Source organism: Mesocricetus auratus, unplaced genomic scaffold (assembly GCF_017639785.1).
Source record: "Mesocricetus auratus isolate SY011 unplaced genomic scaffold, BCM_Maur_2.0 Super-Scaffold_100014, whole genome shotgun sequence".
Taxonomy (NCBI): Eukaryota; Metazoa; Chordata; class Mammalia; order Rodentia; family Cricetidae; genus Mesocricetus; species Mesocricetus auratus.
This window is the reverse complement of record NW_024429197.1, coordinates 43,296,556-43,311,250: the sequence shown is the minus strand read 5'-3', so window position 1 is coordinate 43,311,250 and position 14,695 is coordinate 43,296,556. Positions and strand designations below refer to the sequence as shown.

At 42.4% G+C, this 14,695-nt stretch overlaps 1 protein-coding gene across 7 annotated transcripts in view; it reads left to right on the top strand.

The window, feature by feature from the left end:
* Positions 1 to 14,695, top strand: part of Fggy (FGGY carbohydrate kinase domain containing) — a 407,006-nt gene that overhangs the window by 255,786 nt on the left and 136,525 nt on the right. The gene's annotated exons all lie outside the window — the stretch shown is intronic.

The window sequence follows — 14,695 nt, the reverse complement described above, 5'->3', positions numbered from 1 at the left end:
ATTCTAGCCTAAACCTGAAAATAGCTGTGGCTACACATGGGTGAAGTTTCAAGTAGAAAGCATGGGAATTCAGACCATTGGCATGGGGGGTGCACATAATATCCGGAGGTGCCCCAAGAACCTTAAGGGTATTATTGTCGTTGTTGTTGTTGTTGTTGTGTGTTATAATGGGGCATGTAATTCAAGTGTAGAGAACACAGAACTAATTTGTGGAGTAAGTTCTTTCTTTTTCCCTTCATGTGGGTTCCAGGGATAAAACAGGTCTCCAAGCTTACATAGCAAGTGCATTTACCCTCTAAGCCATCTTTTTGCCCCTGGACTTTTTATGTTTGAAAAAAGTTGAAATACTATGTATCCTGTATGAAATTCTATCCTGGAATATGGGAAACATTTGAAGGAACAAATACAACAGGAAGTGGAGATAGAGAAAGCTAAGACTTCTTGGCATGCCTGTCACCATGCAGCTGCCTCCGCAGATGACGCACACAAGGCTCTGCGCATCTCTCTCTACTCTAGTACTGATAGCTCTAATTCTACATTTCATCATATAAAACTACAACATGAGGCTGGATGAGACTAGGGGTACATGTCTGCAATCCCAGCACTTGGAGTGGAGACATTATGAGTTTCAGATTACCCCTGTCTCAAAAAAAAAAAAAAAACAAACAAAAAACAAATCTTACAGTATGCTATGGCATCTCCTGACCCAGTTCCGTTTTTTCTTCCTAGACCCTGACCATTTAATCTCATCATAATAACCAGGGAGGTCTCCTCAAATAATAACTCTGATTATGTCATTCCTTTGCTCAGCACTATGCAGAGTTTTCCCATTTTGTGGAAAATTAAAGTTACTGGCCTAAAGAAGACCCAGCCAGCCCTACCACAGCTGGCACTCTTAACGGCTCTTCATTTTCTCTCCACTCCTGCTCTGCAAGGTAGTGAGTGTGCTTATACATTTCTACATTCAACATAATATAAAATGGAAAGAGTTTATGGAGCCACACTCTGCTCTCTTCAGTTAACACAACCCATGAACACTTGAAGAGTTACCGTGGGGTAAGGATTTCAAAAATATTTATACTTATTCTTATATTGTCTTTAGTAAACATTGTTATCCCCACCTTAGTGCTGAGAAAGAATGAGTTACCCAGCTGCATAGTGAGTAGCAGGCCTATCTCTGAACTCATTCCTCAAAGCTCAACTCTGTTCCTTCATAAATGAGCATGAGCAACTATTAACTTTGTTGCAAGAGGAGGCGTGCTGTTATGATGATGGCCATTTACTTACTTGATGAGCCATCAGAATGGAGTCATGGGACAAACTTTAAAGGGATTACACCCAGTACTCTTATTTGGGGTGACAGAATAGATTTCTGCATCGCTTCCCCCTTATCTAATCCCTGACACAAAGCTGACACTCATGATAACTGAGTGTGAATTCTGGATGAAATACCAGAACTGCAGAGGGATAAGCATCTTGCCACGCTGTCACACCACTCTATAATTCATACTCCGTAATATCACACCTGTGATATCCAGGTGCTGGCCTAGAGCCATGGCAGGGAGGCAGGAGGGTCTAGGGGGAATGTGGAGGGGCCTCGTCCCCAAAGTTATGATCTCAGAGGGTATGTTCACTGCCACTGAGGACAAGCTGCTCTGATGTCTTTGATGATGTCTGTACCTGTAACTGCAGCAGCTTTCTTCTGGCCAGATCAACACTTTAAACTAAATGAATGAGGCACTGTCTGGGGAATGACTCTAGAGGAGACCAGTGGGTGATGGCATGGGAGACATGTAAGGGTGTTTCTGATCTCACTCTACTTATATACATTGTTTTTCAATATTAGGTCAAAAGGCATAATAAATAAATGAAAAGCCTTTATTTTTGAACTTGAGTGATTCATTGGTCTTTATAGATGCTCTATCTTTTCATGAAAAATAAAGTTGCTTACATACTTTCTGGAGGTATCTAGAACTATGTAGAAACTGCCGAATTGCAGAGATCCTGAGGGGAAGCTATGTGCCTGAGAGGAGACTGTTTGATGGTCATGCATTTGATGTGGGACATCTCAGTGTAAGAACTTCTTTGCCTTTGACCGCATGAGCATAGTCCTCCTCCAGGGTGTTGGTCTGGCTGGTGCTCTGTACTCTCCAGCTCTCAATGCTCATCCTCACCAAGCTCTCCAGAGCAGAGAGAGTGGTGGATAAAGTATAGCTATGCAAACGGGATCAAAGGAAGTTTAAATTCAAATGAAGTCCCCAAGACAAGATATGCCATGAGTAAGGGAAGACATGAACAGTTTGCTGAGATGAAAGCTGAATCTTGTCACTAGCAGGTTTGAAGCCCGGGCTAGGGTTCTTTCCCCTTTGAAGTATCCAAGGCTAGCCTTTTAAGAGTTGTCTTTCTACTTGAGTTGGTTGAATAACTGAAAAGCCAAGGTCAACACAGCAGGTTTGGTACATTGCATGCATGAAGAAGCAAAGGGTGATGGCGAGAAGCTAGAAAGATGGTTCAGGTTAAGAGCACTTGCTGCTTTCCAGAGGATCCAATGCCAGCATCCGGCACTCATATCTAGTGGCTTGAAACTTCCCATAATTCCTGCTTCAGAGGGTTCAATGCAGTCTTATGACCTACACACACACACATACTCTCTCTCCCTCTCTCTCTCTCTCTCTCTCTCTCTCTCTCTCACACACACACACACAAATAATAGTAATTTATTAAAAGGGGCATGGGAAAAGGTGGATTTAGGGAAAAAGATAGATAGATTGAAGTAAGGCAGTGAATTTCTGGAGAAACTTATTTCAGGCTCGGTGTCTTCTGTTCTGACTCACCAAGAGAAGAAAGTGCATGTGCTTTCCACCCAGGGCCAAGGTGGAGCTCTGTGAGCAGCACTTACACAGCCTGTGACACCCCAAAACTGTCAGACAGTAGAACCAATGACCATGTCTTATGCAGATGCAGATGAACCATCAGCCACATCAGCCATAGGCTTGGAGACATCTAACTGCAGAGTGGCCAAGATGAGAATGGGGATTATTTCTCCATTTAAAAACAACACAATAGAACTCTCACTTGTTCCAGTACTATTCAAGAGCCTTCAGAGTCTGCCCTCTGCCTGCCCTTACACTCTCAGGAGTTCACACATCTCCTGCTCCATAGCAGTGACCGGGGACACTGAGAGTCTTACGATTACATAGTGAGTTTCATTACAGTCTGCGTATACTGAAGCTAGAACTTAGACGTCTGTTCAGGTACCTAACAGAATGACTTGTCATTTGGGGGTTGACTGTCAGACATTCCCAACTCCGTTGAGAAGTTGGACAAGTCCAGTATCATTTTCAACCATCTCCCCAAAGTCTGAAAGACTAAGTGAAATGCTTACTGAACACCTGTGCCTCTGTTCTAGGCAGATTTGATTTTCAACAGGCTCCAGGTTCTTCTGGTTCTTTCCTGCCTTTTATCAGACGACTGCTCTTTCAGAAACCAAGATAGTTGCTTAGCATATAAGATCTCAGTTAATGGCCCTGAAATCCTAGGAGGCAGCTGTTATGTAAAGTCTCCTGGGATGAGTAGAGAGCATCAATTAATACAAATGCCTTGAGTGTAAACATCAGTTATCTTCTTACATCAACCCATTAGAGGCACAAATTGAAAACTGAGCAGTCTTTGTGGTCCAGCATGAGAATGAGACCCAGATTTCTTTTACCCAAACCCACTTCCATCTTAACTGTCCCCTCCCTATTGGGCCGTCTTTGCTGTTTGCATCTTACCAGGATTAGCTACATTAGTCTGTCCTTTGAACTCAGACAGAAATGTGGATTAAATATTTCCTAGTAACATAGTGAAGAATACAGAAAGTCAAATAATCAGCGCATGGCAATGCAAGACTAAACCGAGCCCCGAGGAGAAGACTGAAAGGGACAGCACATTGTGGCTTTCTATTCTAATGTCCCCTCTAGTTTTCCAACATCCTGGCAAGAAAATATTCCTGCCTGTCTTTTCAAGAAGGGAGCCAGGAAGTAACCAAGCTGATCACTTGCTACATGGAGCTGTTACTCCTGATGGGGGACCAAGATGCACCTCTTCTGTGCCGTGGGCTGAGGGCACAGATTCCGTTGTCTGCATCTCCCCATGCTGACTGAGTTCATCACATGGAGGGCTGTTCTGTCCTGACAAGGCTCAGGGCTTGGTCAAGTAGTAAAGTCAAAAAATAGCTCCTGCGCCTGGAATCTGTTCCTAAGGTAGGAGCCAGGTTCTCAAATTGCCAGCTCAATGGCAAGTCAGATGCAGATATCACATGCAAAAGACATTATGTGTTCTCTTTAATTCACAAGGTTGAAAGTCAGCCTGATTCCTTTTCTGTGCCACCTAGTGAGTGCAGAGAGAGGGCAAGTCGTTGGACTCCTGATGTGGGCTCTGCTCAAGCATAGGGTTTTTAGGGCCCTCACCCTTGAAGAGGTCCATAGACTTTTCCTGAAAACTTATTTCCCTGGAAATGGTGAAGCCTAGGAAGGCAAATGGCCGGTTCCTCAGAACCTCAAATGTTCTTAGACTCGACAGTTCCTAAACTGTTCAGAGGTGGCCACTTAAAACAGGAATTTGTGAAGTCACAGGTCCAAATCAAATCCTCATCCTACCACATGACATCTGTGTGGCCGTGGGAAGGCTTCTAGCTTCAAGATTCATAGTTTCAGTAAACTAGGAAATGCCAGGATCACCATGGAGATTACCAATAAAAATGCACTGTCATGTAGTAACTACTTGGCAAATGTTAGCCCTGCTCCCTCCACTCCCACTGTTAGGCTTTTTTATTTAAAAAAAATAAGGGCAATTATCATTGTCATTGGTTTGCAAACTGAATACAAATTAATAACGTGCAGTTTCCATTTAAGTCACCCTCAGAGGACTGTACCGTATCATGCCATATATTTTACTGACAGTTGTTTTCTTCCCTTCTCTTTTCTCCTAAGGAAGTCCAGATGGGCCCCAGGACTTTCTCATACCCCGAAAGACCTACTCCAAGGGTTGAAATCAGGCCTGCTTCCCATCCAGATGATCTATTCATAACAAAAGCTGCCTCCTGGCCATTGCCCACAGCTGAATCCTGTTACTCCGCAGCCATCATTTCATTTGTTTCTGATTGTTGTACAGTGCTTGCATACCTTACATATTAGTAGGGTCTTTTCTAGTGTACAGGAAGAGGTTAAGCGCCCCCAGATCAACTTTCCCTCAATGCCCTTTCTTCTTTGAGCCCCCCTCCCTGCCTCAGTGTTACAAACCATCTCTCTTTCCTAATAACTTAACAACGGTACAGTTTTTTATTTAGCCTCAGAGCATTGCTATTAAATGTAGAGAAGAGGGAAGAGATAACAGGGATTGTGTGATTCTGCTCCCCCCGCCACATAGGATATCTCACAACCTTATTGAACTGATGGATACAATAAGTTCATGGCCCAGAAGAACTGAGCTGGAGGAAGATGCAGTCAGTCTGCCTTGTCTCTGACTCTTGTTTTCACTAGTTTTTCTTTTTAATTAAACAAAGTGTTTCAGAAGAGAATGACCCTGAGTCAGATTTGGTTAAGTCCTGGTTTGGTCATAGTTGAACACACCTTAAGTTGGAACTTGAGATTTAACTCTCTGAACCCTTTACATTGTTTCTTCCTGTATGACAGACTCAGGCTTACCTGTGTGAGAATGGACACGCAGACCTGGAAAGACGCAGGGCACATGTTCCTTCTGAAGATTTCAGGTCTCTCAGTACTGATCCATGGCAGATTCAGGGGCCTACTTAATGCTGGCAGGAAGGAGGGTTGAGATGACTTCTGCCAGCCCCCTCACATCTGTCACTTCTGCACTGTCCCTAGGTACTCAAGGAATGGGAGCTTTCATCCTGTCTTCTCTAGACCTCCTGTTTCCTCTTGACTTCATGATATCTAACTGTTGCCATTCTAGATGCACTCATCAGTCTCTTTTAAAACATGCCCCTAATGAGCTTGAGACAAGGCTGACCTACATAATGAGTTCTGGGCTAGCCAAGGCTACATAGTGAGACCCTGTCTTTAAAAAAGATGCCATCTTACATATTGACCATGGTTCTCTTTGCCTTTACACAATATGCTATTATTGGAGTGAGGCTTCCCTGTGCTTGCTCCTGTGAGGTACAGGTACTATCAGAGCCCCCTGCTCTCTCCCCTCTCTCAAGCTAATGCAGCCACTGCACTTCACTTGAGAATCCTCCTCTAGATGGTGAGAGACCTTAGTTTTTAAATGAAACTCTTATCTGAATTCCAGGTCATAAATAAGTATACGTTGACAGGTATGTGGGTCATGCAATGTAGCATCATAGGTCAGAGGTTCCTAAATGCACCAAGCTCTATACTAGATTATGTCACCATTCAAGAGTAAGAGCAGTTCTGTATTTCAGATGAAGATCCTAACAACAGAAGTCACACAGAAAGTTAAAACAGAATGTTGAATATTAGAGCAAAGTAAGTGAATGATTAGACCCAGGAGATGGTGTCTGAAGTCAGACACTGGGATAATAGAAAAACATAAGCACAAGGGAAACCCAGGAACAGTTTGAAAGTGATCATAGTTTGACAATATCCCGTAAGGGGTGTATGTCAGAAACACTCTGTAATAGGGGACTATGTATGCGGCCAGAGAATAGGAATGTAATCTCCCTCTATTGCCATCTTCTGATCAGTCCCAGCTGGGAGACTGCTCCAGCCATCCTTCCACCCTTACCTACAGTCTGCAGGAGAGAACTGTTTCTCAATAAAAGAAACACTAGTCTCTATATTTGTGAATCACTTGGCTATTAGTACTACCTTTAGTCTTGGGGGATTTCATCGAAAGAAAATGTCTACCTGGCCACTTGACATTGAAGCAGCAGAGCTAAGACTCCATCTGGTGAAGTCAGAGCGTTCCTCTTCTTCATTAGTTCTCTCCTCTCTCCTGTCCTGTCCTATATGAATGCCCTGCACCCTTCTGGATCCACAGAAGAGACCCATAACTGTCTACTCACCGTAGTTTGTTTGGGTTGTGGAAGAGATACATGATAAGATTTTTTTCCTTAGAGTCACAGCTCAGAGATTTCAAAGCAGAAAACCAGTTTGAGCTCATGGGAGCCAGATAGGCATTTGTATACAGGCAGTCAAATATAGTTTCTTGTTTGCAGCTAGAGGAGACTTGGATAAACATTTGGATAGCTTCAAAGTTGGCTATTCAGTGAGTCTTGTAATCTAGCTCCGTGTGCGAAATACAAGTGAATGAGAAACATATGGATTACATTTCTACTGGGATCACATGTGGGTCTTGAAATGATAGAGAATGAGGAATTCGATGCTTAAGGAGTCCAACTTTACAATTGACTCAGAACATCACAGGCAACACTGGGCTTCCCCCCACCTCCCCAGATTCAAGGCCTGTTTGGTTGAATGACAAATCTTTTCAGTACATTCTTGCATGCTCAAACTTCTGGGTCTAGAGATAACTGTGGACAGGCTTCATATATACTTATTTTGTTCATATTAAAATAAAGAGATTAGGTTTCTTTGGGGGTTTATTATCTTTTAACAACCTCCACACAAAAGGTTCGGCAAACCTGAGCTTTATGAATCAGGTTTCACTTAAAGGCTATTGGACTTGTTTGCCTCACCCTACCCTGGTTCTATGGAGCTCATTTGGAGAATTATGAATGCTAGACCATTATTATACCTCTCAAATACACTTTCCCTCAACTTTTGGACAAATTTTGTCATCTATCATTGCTCTTAATATCAGTGGCATTGCCATTTTTGTACTGTAAGTGTAAACCACTTACAACGTGGTTTAATACATATTTTTGAAATATTTATAGATATGTACACTTATGCACATAACATGGTGTAACAACCTACAATGTAGGAAATGCAGAGTTAAGGGAAGATACAGGCAAGAACATTGTTAGGGTGGAAGTTGGTGTTTAAAAATGGTAGATCAGGCTGGATATTGGTGGCACATACCTTTAATCCCAGCACTCAGGAGGCAGACGCAGGTGGATCTCTCTGAGTTCAAGGCCAGCCTGGTCTACAAAGTGAGTTTCATGACAACCAGAGCTGTTACACAGAGAAACCCTGGCTCAAAAAAAAAATAGTAGAGCAGAGGTGAGCTGAGCCGTTATTTATAGCTGTGTGTATGTGTGTAGATGTGAGCATGTGAGTGCAGGAGCAGATGGAGAGCAGATGTGTAGGACCCTCCTAGCTGGAGAGCCACTCCACCTGTGAGCTAAATGGGTCCTCTGTAAAAGCAGGAATTGTCCCTAGCCTCAGTCATCTCCAAAGCCCCCGAGCCAAGTCTCAGGACGATGGACAGCCTTTTAGTCTGAGGGCAGATTATGAAGTGTGAGATGAGAACGACAATGACTCACTTGAGGAAGTTTTAAGTTGTTCAATAAATCTGGGGCTTAGTCCATGATAAGCTTGAAAATGATAGGAATGAGGACCAGGAAACAATAATAGTGTGATTAAGACGGACAAATAAGGAAAAGCCAGGTCAGAAAGTGCATCATCCATCATGGATCAATATTAAGTAATGACACAATCGGTCTTTTGTTTTAGAAAGGTCATTTGCTGGGCATAGGGAATTTAGGTTGAGTAGGGGTGGAGAGGCTGGAGGGGAGGAGGAAAATAACTGAGGTGGGGAATCAGGATACTCATTGTTGAAATAGTACAATGGGGATAGTCCTGAGACAGCAGCAATGGAGAAGGGACTGTGCTTGACAACAGAGTGGACAGAATGAACCTCCTGTGGGCAGACAAAAAGAGGAAATGTAAAGACCAGAGTCTTAAGACGGAGACCAAGAACAAGAACAGCCTGGAAAGGAAGGATGGCAGATTCTCTTTTTAGACATAACAACTAGACATGCAGGTCACATAATTAGTGAGGAACTCAGGAGCAGGGTCTGAGTTTGAGGTAATCATGGGGCACTCTGCATTCACAAGTTGTGACTCCACACACTGGAGTGGAGGAGAGGCAGATAACAAAGTGAGTGTGAGAGATCATGAAGTTGGAGGCGGGGCTTGAGGCCATGTCAGACTCCAAACTTTCTACTGTCTCAAGAAGGAATAGAACTGAGCCACCTGCAACTTAACAGTTTGTTCAGGAGACAAATGTATCGCAGCATCTTTGTACGCACAGCACCACACAGGTCTTGGACATGTGTCTGGTTGATAATTATCTTTACTTACGGTGAGGAAACTGAGCCTCAGAAAGACACAGACTCACATGGCCAACCACTGGCCTAATCGCAATTGCCTAGGTTTATGTAGTTATGTTCACAATACTCTGTCATTCTCACTGCCTTGAAGATGTCAAATACCTTTATCTTTACTGGTTCCTGGGAGAGACAGGCACATTAGTAGATCATTAGAGTTCAACCCGAACAAGACCACAGAAGAGGTGAACCCTAAGAGCCTCTATTCATAAACATTTCTCCAGGCTATTTTTCTATGAGTGTGTACGTGTGCTAAGTTGGCAGAAATAGAAATATAAATGTTTTTTCCTCTGGTAAGATGATAGCACAGTCCACTTGGAAGAAGAGATGAGCATGGAAATACCCAGTCTCACCTAGGGCTGCTGCTACTCTCCAAAACTCCCAACCTGGTGGCTGACAGTCTACACAAAGCCTACTATTCTCTCCCAGGACTGCTGGCGCCTGAAGCCTGCCTCCTATCCTGCCAGAGCTTAAGGCCAGACCCGCCTCAGGGTCATGGGATGGGGAAGAACAGAGGGAGTTGCAGTAGCTCCCTGCTCCCAGCCGGTCACCTCTTCCCCAAAGAGTTGTTAGCAGGCAATCTGGTCTTTGTCATTCAGAAAAATCTAGCCAATCGGTTCACAGCCTTAGATGAAACTAGGTTGCTTACAGTTAGCTTGGGCAGACATGAATAGAGGCTAGGAAGCTTGGAATGTGGCTTCTGACCCCAGAATCTGTCCTTTCTAACCCTGGTAGAGTCTGTTCATGCACCTTGTGCGTTTTGGGTTGGAATTATGTTTGGTTTGTTTGACTTGACATACACACAGGGAAACTCAAAGTCTGGATAAGCATGTATACTCACAAGTGTTCCCCACCCCCAGCTCATCCTGAGCCCACAAGACTGTAAGCTTCTTGAGAACAGGGACTTGGACTGAGCCTAACATGGAAGCCCAGTTCCCTCTATCTTTTCATGTTTTAAACAGTAGTCTGAAATCACTGTGTATCTAACAAATATGTTCTGAAGTCTTACCCAGCTAATGTCTGAGATATTATAGATAGTAGCCATTAAATGAAGCCTATAAAGTTAATAGGGTTTTTTTAAACGCCTTCTAATAATCTTGGCAATAAGTTAGTTGGGCAACAGAGTAAGTAGGTACTTGGAGAAGCCCCAAGAGACAAACTGACACAGTCCATAAACTCTAGGCCATGTGAGGGCACAGGCTATTGAAATATCTCACTGGAGTGTTCCTGTTGACCAGCTGGGATAGAATGACTCAACTTTGTGGAATTGTAGAAAACCTCAAAGACAAAGGCATCTCTGCTCCAGTCATCTCATAGAGGAGAATGGTGTCAACGTTTCTGAGTAGCACTGAAGTCATGACTCCTTCAGCAATTTGACCTGCTTGGCTTAGTTCTCATTTATGACCCTTAGGTGTAATAACAGAATTATGCCTCTCTTGAACTGTCATAAAGATTGTGTGACAATATAGTATCCAATCTGAGGTTTGGTTGACCCATGATGGAAGTTTCTGTCACATGTCTATGTTCCGTGTTAACACTATACTGAAATTAATGCCCCTGTGCCTGCAGTTAGGTTGTGCAAGAGAATTTTGCCCACCTTCTAAAATAAATAAATGCATGAATAAATAAATACCCCCAAAATTAACTATATCATTAAATATTGCCTGAGAGCTTATTAAATCTTGCTTTAGTACTCTAGCTGTGAGTTCATGTTGATTCTTGATTTGTGTATGTGCCATAATAGCAAGCATTCCAGGTCTAGTCTTTGAAAATACAATGTTTTGTCTCATGCTACCATTCTCAGCATCATTATTAAAGAAGAACTCCTTAATGATGGTTCAGCTCTTCTCCTTTTGTTTCACCATAGAGGCCTCAGTTCTTGGAGAGCTAACATTGATTTAGGGTTTAACAAGGATAAGCTGTGTCTATGTAACAAAATTTAGTGTTTACAAGTGTTCTCTGTTTTTGTAGAGATTAACATTAGTCCTATTTTGAAATCAAGGATTACGGGTGGGAAAATCTAATTTGAGTAAGATCATTTATGTAGAATGTGGCAGAATAAGGAACAAAATCAAGATGTCTTTCTTCTGACCTATGTTCTCTCTTCTCTTTAATCCTATATCAGGGAAAATTTATTAAAAACCTTTTAGAAATAAGATTATCTAACTCGAGCTAAGCATGCTGCAATTCCCTTGGTAATTGGGAGGCTAAACAGGAGACTCTGGGCACTTAAAACAGTTCACTCACAGGCCACCAGAGTGGGTTATCTTAAGTTTCAGGCCAGCTTGATCTAAATAGTTGTGTGTGTGTTTAATATATGTGCATGTATGTGTGTGTAATGTATATGTGTATTTTACACACACTTGTATATATACACATCCCAACTTACTTGTCTTCAAGACAAGGGGGTATTGGGTACTTTGAGTGACTCTTAGCTTGGATCACCCTTGTTTTCTATCTTCAAATGTATATGAAAGTTCCAAAGAAACATGGTAATGTTGGAATAAGATCTTAACTTGTCAGAATCAAGTATAAACCACTTTTACCAGCAGTTCTCAACCTGTGAGTCACAAACCTCTATGTCCAAAAATATTTACAGTCGTAGAATAATTACAGTTATGAAGTAGCAATGAAAATAATTTTATGGTTGGGGGTCATCACAACAGGAGGAACTGTATGAAAGGGTTGCAGCATTAGGAAGGTTGAAAACCACTGCTTTAGAGGGTTTGAGGTGACTATTTTCTGGTTTTGTAATGCTGAATACATGTTATTTAACACCCTCTGCCTTAGATTACACATATACACAATAGGGATAATAGTTGCGTCTTGCTCAGAGTTATAAGAACTGAGTCATTTATGTCAGAGAAAGGCATGTACCAAGTCCCCAGTCAGACTTGCTATGTTGCTGCCTATCACACCATTAGGACTGAGAAGTTAGCATCCTGCATGGACACCTGTCATTAGTGTGGGCAATGGCCTCCCTCCTCACAGAGCAACCCTTAAGCCAAGATAGCAATCAGCATAGAAGGAGCTTTTGCAAAAATATTTTCAAATGTTTATGTTTACTCTGAAGGATTAAAGAACACATAAATACACAAGTGTGCATTTTTCTTCTTCCTCAAAACAAACTGAAGCTCTTTCCCCTGAGAACACAGGGTTGGAAATGATGGGAAGTACATTTTGTTTTCTTACTTTACTGGGAATGTCTGATGAGAAGCATGTGTTGTGCCCAAGGATAGATCACAAACAGAGTCAGCCTAAACCATGACCCAAGACCGAACCAAATAAAACCTCCATTGAACATTTGTGAGTAGAAGAGCCAAACTCTCAGTGAAGTCCGGCTACAGTAGCATAATAGCATCTTTAAATTGTAGGGCTAGGGTGGGAGGCAGGGAATGATGCCTGTTCTGGCTATATATATATATCTTCTCTGCTATAGTGCATCAGATGTAGTTAAGAGTTCCCAGAAAGGTAAGTTGGCTTTGGTGAAGACCAGTCCTAAACCTTGGACACTAAGTAAATATGAGTAAGGAATGCTTACTCAACCTCTTCAGAGAATGCATTCCTAAGGTTAACATGGAATAAAACCTTCACATGGTAAAGTCAGAGTGACACAACTGGGTGTTAGCTAGTGTGTGTTCACTGTGGCTGGAGAACTTCCCGTCTCTTTCCCAGATAGACACAGGCACACAGACACACCCCCTCCTGAGCTACTGCCTTGTGGCTTTCTTCTTAATTCACTTGTAGCTTCTTCTGAGAGGCTTCCCTGACCCTAGATTCCATTAGGTCCCTCACTTTGGAGGTCTTGGAATTCCTTTCAGCTTCCTCAACCCTCCCAGCAGCTTGCAGTCACTCACTTGTGTGAGAACTCCATTACTTTTTGTTTGAAGGCAAACAACTGTCCCAGTGTATCATTGTCATCGTGGGAGTTTTAGGAACAAGGAATCTCAGCTCTGAAAGTGTGTAAGTCCTCTCCTTACCCCAGTGAGTACACAATGGCCTTCTGCTTGAAATAGCATGATTTATGAGAACATTCACTCTGATCTTTTTACCATTTTTCTTCAATACCTGCTCCACATTTGGGTCTCAATAGAATTCAGGAAACATCTGGAGAACCAGTGTGAATGATTATAACCACGTAAATTAAACTCTTTTCTTGTAGAAACTTGTCTCTTCCACACTAAAATTATTGTTTCTGTTTTAGGTATTAAATATCCCCCCTCTCTCTTTCATAATGCTCACATTACTCGACAGAATTTAGAGTTAATAGTGTTATATAGTTTCTTTGCCTTGCTTCTCTTTGACTTTCTTTGCTTCCTTCCCATTTGGAGGTCAAAAGGCCTACTGATTTGAAGAATGAGCAGTCACCTGAAAAACGAACCAGAATCGTTGGCATTGGGGTGATTATAGGTCTATCTGTCTCCATGATGATGATAGAAGGTGAAATTCATGAGACCAGAAATTACAGCTGCTCAGTTTTCTTCTCTATCTCAAGAGCTTAGTGTAGTTCCAAGCTGAATAAATACGTGTTTAATAAGTTAATGAATAGATCCTGTTCCTTGAGACCTGATGGAGGAGACAGTGTCTAGCCACCTTCCCCTCCTTCTCACAAACATTCATCACAGCCAGACATCTGCCTTCGACAGTCATTTCTGCTGGGTAGAGGAAAGACCTGTACCATCACAGCCTCGTGAATCAGTGGCCCAGCTCCTCCTGTCCCAGCTCCCGTTTTACACAGCTCCCTTCATCTAAAGGACCCCAGTAGCCTGCTGCAATAACACTGCAGAATCTTGAACTTCAGAGCACCTCCCACCCGTGGCCTTTGCTTACAGTAGCCCATTTCCCATCACCTTGATAACTCCTGCTAGTCTTTTCCAGCTAAGGCTTTCTCTAAGAGTTCACCACCCTGCCTTGTCACATGTCACAAGCAGAATATAACAAAGAGGAAAGTTTATTGTCACAAGATAGCTCACGCTGTGATCATCAAGATTTCGGCCTAACCTAAGTGATGAAAAGCTGGCCTTGAGTGGCTTTATAAAGCAAAAGGATCAAGCACTTTGGCCTTTTCCCTCACTAGCTATACACTGACTTTTTAAAAAGCAAAATATAGCTATTTAAATTGGTTGCTTATAGTTACCTAGCTTGATGTCACCGAATCATGGTGTCAAGGATACAGAGTTAGCCATTAAGTTTAATTAAACCAGGTTGACAGGGTGTTTTGTTTTGATTAGAGCATTAGAAATCAGGACGCCTTAGATTTTGGCTTCTCAGTTAAGGGTAATTGACCTTATAAGACTCATCTAGGCTGTTCTCTCATGTGGATGCTAGAACAGGGAGGATGAAGACCACTAATTCTTTCCACAGAGAGGAAGCTAGCATTGCAAATCTTTGTCAGTGGCTGTTCAAAATGATCACTTCTTCTGACTTGACATCTGG